The sequence below is a fragment of the Dendropsophus ebraccatus genome, chromosome 5, assembly GCF_027789765.1.
Source record: "Dendropsophus ebraccatus isolate aDenEbr1 chromosome 5, aDenEbr1.pat, whole genome shotgun sequence".
Taxonomy (NCBI): Eukaryota; Metazoa; Chordata; class Amphibia; order Anura; family Hylidae; genus Dendropsophus; species Dendropsophus ebraccatus.
In genome coordinates this window covers 138,567,163-138,582,666 of record NC_091458.1, presented here as the reverse complement: position 1 = coordinate 138,582,666, position 15,504 = coordinate 138,567,163, and positions in this window count along the sequence as shown.

Below are 15,504 nucleotides of genomic sequence, written 5' to 3'. Positions count from 1 at the left end.
GCCACCTCTCAACTTCTTTTGAATAATAAGTTTATACGGATGTCTGGGTTTCCACTCTTTCCATAGGAAATTTCAGAAAAGACGTTTGAGTTCCCCAAAAAAGGCACTGGTGAGGCCCATTGGGATCATAATCAATGCATATAGAATGATGAGGACAAGGTAGGTCTGAAAAATGACACAGTGAAAGCACGGCTTATGCTGAAAAATATATTTTATTAGCCATCTTAAAAACATTACAAATGACAAAATGTGTCAGGAGACCCAGTGGAGGACATCCGCATTCGCTGTAATATCAACTATCATGTACAAGTGCTGCTGCATATTGACTAAGAGCGCACTACCAAATAGTTTGTTGTTCCCAGGTCACATATAGTCATGGCTCCTTATCTCGGTAATAGCAAATAGGCAGCCTGCTAAAAAAAATATATACTGTATAGTCCATCTAATTATTCCATGCTGCTTGATACAGGCTACAAAATAGAAGCAAGGACTGCTGATCAGCCTAATGGTCCACAAATGCGAGGCGCGATGCTGAGCCTCTATACCCTTTACATCCTCCCAGACACCATCCATTGCCCACCGGACCCCCACCTCCAAACCTCGACCCACGTTTCGCCACATTTCTCAAGAGGCTAATGTTCACTGCTGTGTGCTGCTATTTATGTGACCAAGGTGCCAAGATTCACCCAAAGTAGATTTCTTCTTTCCATCCATGATATAAATGGTATGTGAGAAGCAGATGAGGTCTGGGATATTTTAGAGAGGTCTAGATTAAAATTTAAATTGTAAAGAGAGGACAAATATTAAATGTAGGTGTCAGGCCAGGTGAAGGTAGAGGGGTTTTTAATTGGTTTACTAGGGATATGGGGAGTGTGACATTATTTCTCATTTATTATGTTTTACTTTAAGGTTAGATAGGGCTCTGAATTCCATAAATTTAGATTTGGGTTATGTCCCCGCTCAGTATTTTTGCTCAGTGTTTTGGTCAGTACTTTGCAACCAAAACTGGAAGAGGACTGCAAACAAGGGCCGTTGTTTTAAAATAATGGCAACTATTTGCCATTAAATGGCGGCCATCCACTCAATTTCGGCAGTGTGAGAACATTGCCTTTTTGTATTTTCAGTCCACTCCTGGTTTTGGTTGCAAAATACTGAGCAAAACTACTTTGTAGGAACATAGCCTTGTGATGGGGCAGGGACTGGACTGGATTAGTTATAAGTAGGAGAAGGCAAAGGTTGGGGACCGCTTGGAGACCTTGGATAATCTCATTGTGCCGTAAGCTTTAGAGAAGAGTCTCCATGACAAAGATAGAGAGTAGGGGAAAGCCGACAGCTTTGCTGAGTCCCATTTTTAGGGAATGGAGGGGAAAAAATAACATTTACAGTGGTCCCTCAACATACGATATTAATTGGTTCCAAGACGACAATTGTGTGTTGAAGCCAAAACTCTATGGAAAACTGGTAATTGGTTCTAAATCCCCCAAAATGAGAAAAAAAGGAAAATTTAAAGGAAAATAAGCAGCTAACTAATATGGCTACAGCAAGTCCTTACATACAGCAGTAAAAAAGAGCTCTAAATTTGCCTAAAGGCGCAACTCATCCTGGCAGAGGTAAAGACCAGTACAGGACATGTAGTGTCACACTATACTGTAGAGACGAGATACTAGACACACACAGCAGTACAGGACATGTAGTATCACACTGTACTGTAGAGAGGAGATACTAAGACACACACAGCAGAACAGGACATGTAGTATCACACTATACTGTAGAGAGGAGATACTAGACACACACAGCAGAACAGGACATGTAGTATCACACTATACTGTAGAGACGAGATACTAGACACACACAGCAGTACAGGACATGGAGTATCACACTGTACTGTAGAGAGGAGATACTAAGACACACACAGCAGAACAGGACATGTAGTATCACACTATACTGTAGAGAGGAGATACTAGACACACACAGCAGAACAGGACATGTAGTATCACACTATACTGTAGAGAGGAGATACTAGACACACACAGCAGTACAGGACATGTAGTATCACACTATACTGTAGAGAGGCGATACCAGACAGCCAACCAGTGCATGCACTTCACTAATACTGGGATTAATGGCCACTTTCAATGATCAGCTAGTTTTTTTTAATACATGTTCTGCAGATCTGGACTGGCTGTAGCGCTGTATGTTGAGTCTGGTCTCAAGTTACGATGAATAATGTATCTTGAGTCCTCTGTAAGTTGAGGGATCACTGTATTTTTTACTCTGGCCACGAGTGATGTGTATAGTGAGTATATGGCTGATATGAACTAGGAAGGGAAGCCAAATTCATATAGTGCTGCCTCCATATACTCTCATGCCACTCTGTTGAGTGCCTTCTCAGCATCGGTGCAGAAAAGGATTAACGGAGTATGGGTATGGTGGGCATAGTGTATGGCTAATACCCTGTGAACGTTATGTCTGCTCTTCTTCCCCTTCACAAAATCTGTTTCATGACTATGAATGATGTGCGGGAGAAGTTCACTAATTCTTTTTAGTCAAACCTTTAAATCTAAGTTAAGGAATGATGTAGGTCTGTTATTTTTAGTTTTGGGTTCATATTTTTCTTTGGCAGCACCGCTATGTGAACTTCCAATGTTCCCTGTTTCAGTGATGTATGGGAGTAAGATATCACACAATTTCCTATAATAGGCTACTGAGAGGCCATCGACCCCAGGCTTTTTCCTTTGGGGGAAGGAGTATAAAACGTCTTCAATTTCCTGAGGGGTAAACGGGCTCAGCATAGTCTCTACTTCATGCTTTATCTGCGGGAGATTTAATGTTGAAAGACAAATGACTAATACATCAACAATCTGCTGCCGTCGCACTGCGGAATAGGAGCGGTGGCAGCAGACCGCGGCCATATGCTATGGGCTGCCCGGATGATCTGGCGATCACTCTGGCAGCCCCCCTGTACTCACCCGCTCACTGCCGCCGTGTGTAATAGCGGTGGCAGCGAGAGGGGAACGAGCGCTCTTTTTCTCCTCCCAGTCTCCCCGTGTAATAGGGGCTTAAGTAGGCAAAGATAGATTAGTGCTTGATAGACTATAGAATTTTTAATCAAGAAAGCACCTTTTCTTTTTGTACTCCTGATTAACCCCTTTAAGACTGAGCAGGCAAGGAGGACAAAAACCACGTGAGCGGTTATAACAATGTGGTTATTCCCCTAAGGGTGTTGAAGAGTGAAAATAAACTGAATAGGCAGAAATTGCTCTATAGTAATAGGATAGTCCGGAGAAGTGTTTTGCATTCTCATTGTAGTCCAGGAAGTCATTTGTTGTGTTCAGTTAAACTAAACTGGTATATTCTAGAAGACGACCTGTTACTTCAAGAAGTGATCTGAAAGTGTTAGAAGTTAGAACGTGTAAAAAAAATGACAAATCTGATGAAAAGAGACAAAAAAAAAAGTAAAAGAAAGAGATAATATAAATATAAAAAAAAAAAAAAAAAAAAAAAAACGAAATGGAAAACAAGGTCTGATTTGGCTGCAGAGGGCGGCACCTAGTGGTAACTTTAGGTGCAGCCAGTGCAACCACTGTAGTTTGCTTAAAGGGAATGTGTCATTAGAAATTGACCTATTTAAATAATGTTTTTATGTCAAACATATTTTTAAAGAATTTTTGGTGACTTTTTAAAAAAAAAAAAATTCTCTCTATATTATGCATTTTTATTCTCACCACTAGGCCTAAAACTAAGCTAAGACTTCCTGTTGTGACTGTGGTGATAATAGGAAGCTGCTGTAAAGTCATCTGTCCAGCATTATAGTGTCATGTGACACACGTAGGTAGAGGAGACAATAGCAGCTCCCTGTGGAATGACCTCTGCACAGGTCACAGAGCGCGCTGAGTAATTAGGAATTCACATGGGCTGGCCCAGGCTAGTGCAGCAAGGAGGAGAAACCACAAATTGCTGAAAGGCTTTGTTCCCACATTAAGTCATTAACGTAAAGACAATGTGGGAACCCAACTCGCTTTTGTGGCCATCAGCTTCGGGTATCAACACTCAAAGTGCCACTGAAATGGCCACCAATTAACCCCCCCCCCCCCTTACAGGAAAACTATACTGCCCCCCAGAGCATTGATCTGATAGCCTCACCCCACGCTTTAAACTGCACGGAATGGGCGCCAAGGATGATGGTAGGAGGCTTACCTTCTTCCTCAGTGCCCCGTGCCCAATAGGGAGATAACAGCCGGTTAGATTCATCTAGCGTGCTGATAGTTCCCCTTTAATGTTTCCCTTCACCATGGTTATGGCCTGTGGGCTCCATAGCCTTATATTGTGAGCTTGACTCTTTTTCTAACACAGAGCACGGTCCTCTCCTCGCTCATTCTCCCAATTGGTACCGACCAGGACCAATCAAAACTTATGACACATCAAAAGTTTTCCCAAATGACAGTGACCCTTTAAGCTCAACATGAGACACTGTAAAATTATTCCTCGTAATAGCAACAGGGCCAGAGGAGAGGAAACGAAAGGAGGTTAACCAACACGTATATCATCAGACAGAAAGATCACCCGTTAATTACTAAAGTTGTCACCCCAAAAGTGGACTGCTGCTACAATAGGGAATAATTCCACACTTTCATCCCATCAAGACAAAAAGGCTTGGTGTTTCCTCCCCCCTGCATTCTGTGACCCTTGGGTCAATGCCTCATTCCTTTATTAGCCAGCAATGCAGTCCCAGGGGAGAGGAGTGCTGCACAGTTTCTTACATCTGCAATAGCTGTCAGCTGAACCGAGCAGAAAGCTCTCAGTTCCTTGTTCACAATGACAAAGAAGCTGGGTAGACCTAAGCAGTCTAAGGGCTAGAAGACTATCTCTGAAGACCATGGCATCCCCAATGTAATTATTTAAAAAGTTATCAATACGTTTGTTCCCCATGAAACAGTCAAAAACCTTCCAGAACTGTTGGAAAAAGTAAAATTGATAGGAGAACCCATGAAAGTTGGTTCAAAACATTCAACTTCCAAGAAAATTCTAACTAAGCCGCTCAGCTGCATGGGAGACACGGCAGCTGCATGGAGAGGGAGGACGTCACTGTGCAGGAGCTTCGGGGCTGCTCTTCTCTTTCCGCACTGTTGGCAGTTTAAAGTGTATGGGGGGGGGGGGGTGCACTTGGGGGATGCTATTGGGGATGTAAGTGTATTAGGAGTGACCCAAGCCACTGCACAATGACATCCTCCCTCCCCAGGTGTCTGGCTTGTCTCCTATTCCGCTAAGTGCGCCTACCGCCAGGAGAAGGACATTACTGTGCAGGGGCATAGGTTTAGAGCGGGGATCCCCGTCATTGTGACAGGAGTAACCGCTTCTGTCCCGTTGTGTCCAAACACATCAATAACAGTCAGCTGAGCTTAACTGTTCGGATACCGAGGTATTACTGTACATAGATATTTGCCTTTTTATGGTCCGTTTACACAGAAAGATTTATCTGACAGATTTTGGAAGCCAAAGCCAGGAATGGATTTGAAAAAAGGATAGATCCCAGTCTTTCCTTTATGACTTGATCCCTGTTTATAGTCTGTTCCTGGTTTTGGCTTCAAAGATCTGTCAGATCTGTCTGTGTAAACGCACCATTATACTAAACAATCAAGGGTGCTAGTAATGTGACCACAACTGTACATGGGAGATTTATAAAGCAGTTGTTGTTGTTTTTTTTTACACAGGCTAAATATTGTACAAATGCGGCAAGGATGAACGCATCTTTTGAGCTGACCTAAAAATCACTGTTAATTGTTTGGAAGTCTTTCAGTGTAATTACTCATCATTCAGTCGTTTGCAGTTATTAGTATTATGTTACGATTGTATTAACGACTTTTCGTAGTGATTAGAGATGAGCGAACCGGGTTCGAGTTGATCCGAACCTGAAGGTTCGGTATTTGATTAGCGGTGGCTGCTGAACTTGGATAAAGCTCTAAGGTTGTCTGGAAAACATGGATACAGCCAATGACTATATCCATGATTTCCACATAGCCTTAGGGCTTTATCCAACTTCAGCAGCCACCGCTAATCAAATGCCGAACGCTCGGGTTCGGATCGACTCGAGCATGCTCCAGGTTCGCTCATCTCTAGTAGTGATTTATCATCTAATCTAAATGCCCAGTGTGTTCTTACATTACTTATACAGTGATTAAGTTTTATTCTTTTAAAACTAAAAACTTTTTAACCAGAACATAAAGAAGTCACACAAAAAAAAAAAAAAATAACAGACAAGCAGGAAAGTAAAGAAATACTTACCCATCCCCGTGCCTCCGCAGCACTGCCTTACAGTTCTCTAAAAGCCAATGGCCTCCTGCAGCCTCACAACCGAGCTGATGAATTGCCCATGCAGCCAATCAGTGACTGGGGTGGGGCACCGCTGCAATCACCTTTACATACGAAGAAGCTGGCCAAAAATGACATCCAGCTGCTGTCCGAGAGTGGTGAGAGCGGTGCTACAGGGGCACGGGATGGGTAAGTATACTTTTTTTTAATCATTTCAGATGGGACTTCTTCTTTAAGAGTCTAAAACGCTCTTAAAAGCTGTATGTAACCAAAAGGAAATGGACTGTCACTGTTATCTAATGCATACCATAGACCTGACCGCTTGATGACAATGGTAACTGTCCAAGGGATAACACAACTCTATAAAAAAAATTCTATACAAAAACTTGGGTTTACTTTGACTGAAAGGAAGATGTGAGCTAAGGCGGTCAGCTGTGTCATATAGTGAGATAAAAAAAAATGGGGCGTCTAAAAGGTAACAATATTCCAATGTTGTATAAAGAGCAAATAATGCCGACATTTGAGATCACTTTATGCTGCTTCATATCTTATGTAATTATATTATATTTCCTCATAAATATAGTAGGTTTAGTATAGATCTTAGCATTAAGCGTGCTTGTTATTCAGGCTTCCATTTCTAACACCCTATAAATTCAGATTGAACATGGGGAAGGTGAGTATTAAGCTGCCAGCAAATATATTTTACTGACCTTTGATTTATCCCTCAGGTTGTTTTCTGGTACAGCTGGCAAAAATATATACTTTTCAGAGGCCTTTTATCCTCAAAGTGCTCAGACTTAAATCTACCAGATTAAAGGCATCATTTGTGTGTTCAGAGTCTGAGGCAGCATGTAGAATACCTTGCTTTAATTATCAGCATATAAATATTTAGCTGGAATGTTTCTGCTAGTTAGGTACTAGAGAGCGAGTTCAGACAGTCCACCAAACTGCCTGCTATATGGAAAAAAAATCATTTTAAAGGGGTAGTTTACAAAAAAAATTATTTCAAATCAACTAGTGCCAGAGATTTGTATTTACTTCTATTAAAAAAAAATCTCAAGTCTTCCAGGATTTATCAGCTGCTGTATGTCCTGCAGGAAGTGGTGTATTCCTTCCAGTCTGGAGAGCAGGAGAGGTTTACTATGGGGATTTGCTGCTGCTCTGAACAGTTCCAGACATGGACAGAGGTGGCAGCAGAGAGACACAGAAACTACACGGGTACTTGTCACGTGAACCCTGTATACGCTGACTTGGTGGCACCATACCGTTGTAGTAGCTGCTTTAGTGTAGGGAGTCTTGCACAGCTGCAGGTGTTCAACAAGTGGTGACAGAGGCAGAGAAAAGCTTAACCAAAAATAGTTTACTGTAACGCAATAGCCTTCTGTTAATGGCCACAATCGCTCCTTTTGGGAGGTAGTTCACTCGCAAAGTTCTGACACGCTTTAGGCAGAGATACAGAGCTGCCCGATATATACTTGAGACAATACTGCAGCTGAGTTGGAATACACTTAGAAGTTCAATATACATAGAAATACACTTTATAACAGATTATAGCAGACGAGTTGAATATATGTAGCAATACACTGGTAGTTAGATGAGATTTAGCATTATTTGGAACAGACTTTAGTTGTGTGTTACTGTTAAGCAGTGATTCTGATAGCTATGGGATTGTGGCCTATTCAGACAGTGGAATGTCCTGAATCCACAGGAAAAGACCTCCGCCTATTGCGTACACTGACAGACTGAGGTTTAATACTTACCTCCTTCTGTCAGATCAGTGATCTTTCCGTAGAGACTGCCTCGGACAGACTCTATGAGAAGATCGACGATATTACTACTGATCAATGCTATGCACTGGCATTGCATTGATAAGTATATGCAATTTGATGATTGCATTTATAAGTCCCCAGGGGAACTTATAAAACTTGTTTTTAAAAATAATGAAAAAAAAAAACCTTCCCCAATAAAAGTTTAAATCACCCCCCCCCCTTTTAATTACACAAAAATATGTCAACAAACAAAAAAAATACATATTTGGTATTGTAGTGTGTGGAATTGTCCGATCTCTTAACATGTTGTACTCACACTCTAAAAAGTAAACTAAAAGAGGAAAAAAAAAACATTTTATTATATATAAGAAAAAAATAAATGAATAAAAAGCAATCAAAATTTTCTTTTACACCTATATGATTCTGTAGTGGTCGACTCGGCAAGTAGTGTAGATCAGTGCTTCTAAATTCCAGTCCTCAGGCCTCACCAACAGGTCATGTTTTGAGGATATCCCATACAAAGAACACCTGTGATAATACCTGATGTACTGACTATAATTATATCACCTGTTAAATACTAATAAATCGTCAAAACATGACCTGTTGGTGAGGCCTGAGGACTGGAATTGAGAAGCACTTCTATATATATATATATATATATATATATATATATATATATATATATATATATATATATTGTTATGGTGTCAATTAAAATTATATTCATTTAAGCAAGTACTCTAGAGGATTAGTTACCTTTTTGCCTGATGTTGATACCTGTTTGGTGTATGGCCAGTTTGTGTCCCCAAAATGGTCAGTAACCTGCCCGGTTGTTGCGGGTCCCTTGGGCTCTTGTCACAGCAATCTTGAGTGGCAACTGACCCACCCAGACTGTCAGTACCGCCACCCACAGAAGGGGGAAAATTAACCCGTGGTGTGTGTATAGGTGCGGGTGCAAATAGAGATGAGCAAAGTCCCGTGCGTTAGTATAAAAAAATATAACTACTTTAATGGAAGTTTTGTAGTTTCACAGTACACGGTTTCACAAGTAATACATCTTGACACACTTTAGTGCTTGGCCTTGAGAGAAGAGAGGTAGTTGCAGTAGTGCTTTTGTAGAGTAGAGTAGAGTAGAGTATAGTAGAGTAGAGAGCATCCCAGTGTAACCGTATGGAGTTGCTTGAGAGAAGTAAGCGAGGTAGTTGCAGTAGTGCTTGTGGAGAGTAGAGGAGTTTGCCAGAGGAACCCAGTGTAGCTGTGTACTCTGCCCGAACCTTGAGAGATATTTTTGGTGAAGTGATACTCGTACTCATGTTCACACTGTGTTTTACCGCCTTATGCCCTCTGGTAGCATAGAACCTTTCTCAGTAAGGTAGTATGAGCCCCAGCCCTGGTTATCTGGGTGTAGCAAGGTGTCTGAGTCTTCCCAGTTAACTGCACTGCACAGTAAAATACGTAGAACTTGCATACTGGTTGCTTTGTCCTACTGATGCTAGTTCCTATCTTGTTCAGGATACTACCCTGCACTTTTCTGACATGTTCCTGGTGTGGGTCAGGGTGGTCATTGGTGACTACTCTCCCTGTTAGTGCTTAACACTGCAAAGTAAACATACTGGTAATTGTGAAAGAAGTGTTGGTCTCTAACTGCATCTTCTCACTTCAGTGGCTACACTCAACTGACTGTTGTCCATGATAAGGGTGCTGGCATCAGCCAGGCCCTGGCTTGGCTTCTGCAGGAACTTGGCTTTTTGGTGTGCTTACTTGCGGATAATCAGACTAGAACTGAACTGCACTTTCTCCACCAGTAAAACTCCTCCTACAGGGGCATTTGTGTGCCTGCCTGTGAGTGGTGGGGATAAATGTGTGCAGGAGAAAGAAGAGAGAGGATAGGTAGAGAAGAAAAGAGCACCTCCTAATGGTCAGCAACAAACACATGGTACACAGAAACATTAACCCAATAGCTTTTGCAGCTGTGCATAAAATACATTTAAAGATACAGAACACTGGCACCTACTGGGGAAACTTGATACCCTATCCACCACTTAACCTGAGAGAAAAAGCTTTTTGACAGGTGCACAAGAGAATAGGAAAAACACCAGTGGTGGCACACCACAATACCAATTAAAACAATGAGCCCCCAATCAGCCCCATAGGTGGAAAAATAAAAGCATTATGACTCTTAGAAGGTGAGGAAGAGAAAACTGCTTCATTATGACCTGGACATCCGGGCATCAATGACTTTTGGTCATGAAGGGGTTAATAGTAATTTGCTCCAAACAAGACTTAATACCAGCATTAATACTTCATAGTTCTTATCCCTGATGAAACAAATAGATTTTCACAATAAAACGATAAATATTTGTCCTTCTTCCCCGGCCTCTCCCATTTCTACAGGTCAGCTCGGAGCATTTCAGATTTTTTTGTTGGTGGAAATCTTTAATAACAAATACTGTTCTTTCAGACTATATAATGTTCCTGTACTTGGAGTCTGAAGAAGGTATTAACCGGATTAACAAAGGTATGCATCAAAACGCTGTCTCTGTGCCCTTTGTTACAAAAAAATGTCATCTCATCCATTTATATTATGAATGTATATTTTCTTTATTTTTTTTTTCTGTTTATTTAATATGCTTGATCCCTTTATGCTTACTTTGTCAAACAGTGAATTGGAGCTTGCCTATCCTAGCAAGGAAATGTGTTTAATAAAAATATAGGTGGGGCTGGCTTTTTGGAACCGTGCCTCACAATTCTAATAAAATAAAAAACATTTAATTCTCCATGGAACAAATGTTACACGGTAAGGCTATGTTCACACACAGTATTTTGGCTCATCTAGCCCGCATCCTTTCAGTGCTGCTCTTTTCCCTGCCACGCCTCCCAGGATGCCGGGAAAAGCTGGATCCAATCCTGGGAAACTTCTCCCAGTTTCCCAGGATTGGATCCAGCTTTTCCTCGACACCCTGGGTGGAGCATCAAGGGGCGGAGCAGCGCTGGCAGCCTGGTGGCTTGATGAGCAGAGCGCTTGTAATCAGCGATTCGCTCATCCCTATTCATTATTTTGCAGCCAAAACCAGGAGTGGATTGAAAGCACAGAGAGGCTCTGTTCACAGACTGTTGAAATTGAGTGGATGGCCGCAATTTAAAGGCAAACAATTACTGTTATTTTAAAACAATGGTGGTTGTAAATTTCAACAATGTGTGAACATAGCCTCTCTGTGCTTTCAATCCACTCCTGGTTTTGGTTGCAAAATACTGTATGTGAACATGTATCTCAATTATGGAACACATTAAAAGAGTCAATTAAAAGTATAGTGGAACACAAACAAAGATTACAATTCTACAATGGCTTAAGTGAAATGACCAGTCCTCCTACATCCTTGAGTGGCACAGGGGGTGGGGGGACTGCACCAAAGATGATGGTAATAAGGTCCCCAGGCCACACCCTGTGTAGTATTTAGGCTGATGATATTTTTTTAGGGTTCCCTTGATGGTCAGGTGCAGAGATAAGGCCAGACCCAGTAATGAACTTAAAGGGGTATTCGGGTAAAAATATTTTGTTTCAGATCAACTGGCATCAGAAAGTTATATAGATTTGTAATTTACTCCTATTTAAAATCTTAAATCTTTCAGTACTTTTAAAGGGGTAGTGCGGCGCTAAACATTTATTCACAAAATAACACACATTACAAAGTTATACAACTTTGTAATGTGTGTTATGTATGGGAATGCCGCCCTTCCCAGTGTTTCCCCCCACCTACGCTAGACCCGGAAGTGTTGGTGCATTATACTTACTGCATTCGTGTCTACCCCCGTCCGCCATCTTGTGACAATGACGTTGCATAACTGTTCTCAGCCAATCGCGGATGAGCAGCTGGTGACGCGGCATAGGGGGGCCGGCATGAGGGACGGATGGAGCGGTTCGGCCGGCCTCCCGAAGACGACATCATTGTCGGATGGCGGACAGGGGTCGACACGAATGCGGTAAGTATAATGCACCAACACTTCCGGGTCTAGCGTGGGTGGGGGGAAACACGGGGAAGGGGGCCATTCGCTAACATAACATAAAACTGTATAACTTTGTAATGTGTGTTATTTTGTGAATAAATGTTTAGTGCCGCACTACCCCTTTAAGCTGCTGTATGTCCTGCAGGAAGTGATGTATTCTTTCCGGTCTGACACAGTGCTCTCTGCTGCCACCTCTGTCCATGTCAGGAACTGTCCATAGCAGTAGCTATGGACAGAGGGTGCAGCAAAGAGCACTGTGTCAGACCGGAAAGAATACATCACTTCCTGCAGGACATACAGCAGCTGATAAGTACTGAAAGACTTGAGTTTTTTTTAATATAAGTAAATACAAACCTATGGTACTATGGCACCAGTTGATTTGAAATAAAAAATTTTTTGTAAACAACCCCTTTCAAGTGTCACTGTCGTTATGACTTTCAAAACCTAAATCAACAGTAGATGTCAAATTAAGCAAGTTTGTGATTTACATTTATTATTTTTAGTTATCATGGAAAACATGGCACTCCCTGTGTTCTAAATTTTTAGAAGTCCTGTGTTTGCCAAGTCATCTGTGCTCATAGAGAAGGCAGTCACTGGGGGACACTAGGGGAGATGCCTACCATGGTGGACACTAAGGGAGATGTCTACCATGGAGGGACATTAGGCGAGATGCCTACCATGGGGGACACTAGAGGAGATGTCTACCATGGGGGACACTAGAGGAGATGTCTACCATGGAGGGACACTAGGCGAGATGCCTACCACTGGGGACACTAGGGGAGATGCCTACCATGGGGGACACTAGGGGAGATGCCTACCATGGGGGACACTAGGAGAGATGCCTACCATGGGGGGACACTAGGGGAGATGTATACCATGGGGGACACTAGAGGAGATGTCTACCATGGAGGGACACTAGGCGAGATGCCTACCATGGGGGACACTAGGGGAGATGTCTACCATGGGGGACACTAGAGGAGATGTCTACCATGGAGGGACACTAGGCGAGATGCCTACCATGGGGGACACTAGGGGAGATGTATACCATGGGGGACACTAGAGGAGATGCCTACCATGGGGGACACTAGGGGAGATGCCTACCATGGGGGACACTAGGGGAGATGCCTACCATGGGGGACACTAGGGGAGATGCCTACCATGGGGGACACTAGGGGAGATGCCTACCATGGTGGACACTAGGGGTGACGCCTACCATGGGGGACACTAAAGGAGACTCCTACCATGGGGGATACTAGGAGAGATGCCTACCATGGGGGGACTCTAGGGGAGATGCCTACTATGGAGGACACTAGGGGGGAGATGCCTACCATGGGGGACACTAGGGGTGACGCCTACCATGGGGGACAATAAAGGAGTCGCCTACCATGGGGGATACTAGGAGAGACGCCAACCATGGGGGACACTAGGGGAGATGTCTACTATGGAGGACACTAGGGGAGATGCCTACAATGGAGGACACTAGGGGAGATGCCTACTATGGAGGACACTAGGGGGGAGATGCCTACCATGGGGGACACTAAGGGAGACGCCTACCTGGGGGTGAGGAGGAGGGGCCATATGAAAAGTTTTCTATGGGGCCCAGCCCTTTCTAGTTACGCCCCAGGGTCATAATGATAATAACTCTCTCTTCATCTTGTTATATGGGAAACTTTTAGAATATAAAATAAGTCAACACTTTTTGACTATACGGCGCTAAGGCCATATTGTCAAATACATTTTTTTTTCAGAAGCATACTGCTGTGCTATAGATGACTTCTACAAACTTTGCCCGACCATTGCTTCAGGGACTTGTGTATTTCATCTTTTTCTTTTCTATACATGGTGTATTATTAAACCCTATATAAATCTCTTCTAAACTGAGTGCAGTGCTCAGCAGGGAAGCAGTTAAAAGCACCAGAGAGGGCGTAACATGGACATTAGCTTCCTGGCATATCCCATGGCCAAAAGGGTGAATTTCAATAGAAGCATGATGGAAATAGGAAGCGGCGGGTCTTGTTTATCAAGCGTCTGCCTGAAGTCAAAGTCTCCATTTAAAACTCCTGAGGATATGCCGACAGGATCCCCCCCTTTCTGTTTACTTACCCACCATCAACAGGGCTTCTGTAGGAAGCCTCCCTGACTCACCTGGCACAGGAGACATTGTGTACATATTTGTTATAGGAGCGTATATGTACATGTGCATCTTAGTTTGTATCGACACTCGGGCTTTGTGTGTTACTTAGCATTTATAGGTAGAACATTGAAGCAGCTCTGTAGACATCAATATGGAGTCATTGAAATTACTGGTAGCAGGGTTTCGTTCTTTTTTCCTATCGCTGTGTGTTTATCTGTATCATAGTAATCCCAGTGTGAGACTCTGTTTTTTCTAACTTCTTTCTGCCGTTATTGGTTCATTTTTGTTTTCTTTTTTCATACCAAGAATATTTATTCGGGGCAGTGTAATCTCTGTGATTTCTGGGAATTCTTTACTTGCTACTTAACTCCTTGGAAGTTAGATTGCATTATATTAAAAAACTAAATCAAAATAAGTGTTTTGTGGGTGAAAAAGTGTTGACCACTAAAAAAAAAGTAACACATTGTATTAGAAATATTACCTGTTTAAGTTCACACAATGTATATTTGCAATTAATCACGGCCGTTACAAATTGCAATACCGGACGTGATTATTTGAAAATATACATTGCATTGAAGTCTATGGAAGACACTCTGTATACACTTCCGCCTGGATTCCTTGCGGCAGCATGGAAAACTGACAATGACAAGACTGTATGTGCAGACAATGTGAAGTGCAGCTCTGGCCAGACTTTACATTGTCAGCTATAGGATGCTGCACACCGGAATGCACCCACATCCCACTTCAAAAGAAATGAAGTTCATCCGGCCGGTACTTCAATACCGACCGGGATGAACTTCACTGACACCAGCCGTTGTGTGAAGCGGCAGTGTGACAGAACGGCCAGTGTCATACGTTGTGTCAACCCAGCCTTATAATGTACAGTAACTATGGTTATCATGTGTATATACAAATCTTTATATTATATCTTATTAGGGAAAAGTGTTCTCATGTTCCCTATACTCTGCCTGCAGCCTTTTTGCAAATGAAAAACCATAAAATCTGTCTGGTGTGAACCCGATAATTTTATATAGGGATGGAGGAGAGGAAGCTTCTGCTGTATCTTTCCCTCCATGTCTGTGTCCTGGTGATCACGTTACTGTTTCTTTGCCACAATATTATGTTTATGACACTGCATGAGAGAGGGGTGGTACAGCATAAGCACGACATCTAGAACATCTAGTCCCAGCTTTAGGACATCTCCTTTACACATTGAACTCCTTAAGGGAAGAATGTGTTTGTGCTTTCCCCTCCAGTGAGAATGAGCCTATTAAGGCCTATGTGGTG